This window comes from Felis catus, chromosome E3 (genome assembly GCF_018350175.1).
Source record: "Felis catus isolate Fca126 chromosome E3, F.catus_Fca126_mat1.0, whole genome shotgun sequence".
NCBI classification, from domain to species: Eukaryota; Metazoa; Chordata; class Mammalia; order Carnivora; family Felidae; genus Felis; species Felis catus.
Window position 1 is genome coordinate 2,304,357 of NC_058383.1, and position 2,213 is coordinate 2,306,569.

Here is a 2,213-nt window from a genome sequence, read left to right on the forward strand (position 1 = left end):
TGAAGAAAAGGCCTTGCGGGCAGAGGGTGAGGTCCAACTGACACCCACCCTTGGAATCCAGGAGGCGTGCCCTCCTGCTAGAAGGCGGGAGGCCCGCCCGGCCGTGAGGGCGGCAGGTGCACGCCCCTGGGTGTCCGAGGGGCTCTGGCCCTCACCCACGTGGGCAGGCCTGGAGGGTCTGGTCCCCTTGGCCACACACACGCCCTCGAGGAACCTCTACGTTCATAATATCCCTGCCGGTGGGGTTTAAAAATCCAACTTACCAAACCGACTCAGTTCCTAAATGCACAAGTACCTGTTTCCAAGCTTTCTGGGGTCAAGGTTGATGCTTTATGAAATCACAGAATGAAAACAAAAGGCTAGTTTCGTTTTTTGGGGTGGGGGGTGGGGTCATTATTTCTATTCGCACTAATGTGACCCACATCGTCTTTTCTGCCTGGACACCAGAGGTTCAATGCGGTCACCCAGCTGCCCGCTCACCTCCCATCCAGGCAGCAAGTCTGCCCGTGGAAGGGCAGGGGTGAAGATGGCGGTGTGCCGTGGGGGGAGCCCCGGCCGTACGAGGCGTTCCTGCCAGGGGAGCCAGCACCCCGCAGGACGAAGGGCCAGCGGGGACGGGCCGGGGTTACGGAGGCGAAGGACGGGCACGAGACAGGCACGCTTCATCCACAGCAAAACCACGAGGGGGCCCGGGGTTCTGGAAAGTACAGTTTGGCCCAGGCAGCCTGTGGATGCCCCGCTAAACACGCACTGCGGGTTCCCCGGCCACACGGCCCCCTCCATCCTAAACATGTCACACGCGGCGGCCGCAGGCAGCAGGAGCTGGCGGTGGGGGGGCGGATGCAACAGGCCAGGAAAACAAACGTCATTCAAGGCAAACGTGAACACACTCAGAAAAGCCACATACGCTGAACGTGCTACGCCCACCACCGGAGCCGCACAGGGCGTTTTCACACCTCACGGTAAGGATTTTAACCCGGTGCACGTCTTCACAGACGGAGGCCTGTTCCAGGACCTCCGTGGGCGGGCTCGGCGTGGCCCTTTCGCGGCGGTGCCCGTGACGGAGCCCGTGGCTGTCATCCTGGGGCTTCCTTCAGTGTATAACGACCCTGGAAGGGCTCAGAGCTGGTGTCTTCAAGCGAACGCTGCAGCGAGAATGTCACGGCAGCCCCGGCCTCCTGCAGCGTCCTCTGCGCTGGCTCAGCGGCGCGAGTGGCCGCAGCAAGGGGGCCACGCGGGGGGCACTGGTAGGGCGCTCGTGGGGCACAGGGTCAACTGTGGGGCGGCTGGCCACGTAACGCTGTACTGTGTCACGGGACAACCTGCCAATCTGAACAAGGTCCAAAGGTATTCGCGAAGGTTCTAGAGACGGACAGCCTCCAGAGAGCCGTTTTAAATTTCTTTGTAAGCGGGCTCGGTTGAGAGTCCAATAAGATCTCAACCCCGAACAGGACAGACGATGGAGAACACGGCCACAGCTGCCACGGACTGCCCGCGGGAGGTCCCCCCCATGCTTCCACCCGCCACCCACAGACCGGCCGGCGAGACCTCCACCCACCTGCTGCAGGCGGGTCCGGGAAAGGTGTGCGGCTCCCCCAGGCGTCCCCCTGACGGCGTGGCCCAGTCGGGGAGCCCCAGAGAACCTCGGGCTGGTCTGAAGGCTCCCAGTGACCGAGAGCTTCCTGTCGACGGCTGGCGCTGACCTGTTTCCCAGGGCACCGTGACGGGTGGTGCTGCGGGGGCTTCCGCAGGGGTCACTTCCTGGATGGAGCGGGGGGCACGGCCGGGTGTATGTGCCGCCCCCAAGTGCTCCCGGACCATCGGCGGCAGGACAGACGGTCTCTGGCCGTGGCTTCAGGACAGAGACTATAGGTCACAAAGCAGGGTCTGCCCGAACCCCCGCTGTCCCTCTTCCTTCCTGCCGGTCACTCTGACGTCAGCCGGGAGAGGCAAACCACCTGCACTGGTGCCAGAAAGTGCCAGAACTGGGCTCGGAGGGCGCGTTCCCATCTGAGGGGGTCAAGGTCTTCATCGCCCTGCAGCCGACTTGAGCGCCACCTTACAAGACGACACGGGGGCCGTGTGGACCCAGGCCCTCGCGCAAGTCCTGTTCCACAGGGAAACTCCAGCTGGGCTGCAGACAGCCGGGAGCACGTGCCCTCGGAGGAAACACATCAGTTTTCACAAACAAAACGTCAAGTGAATTCCCGGTT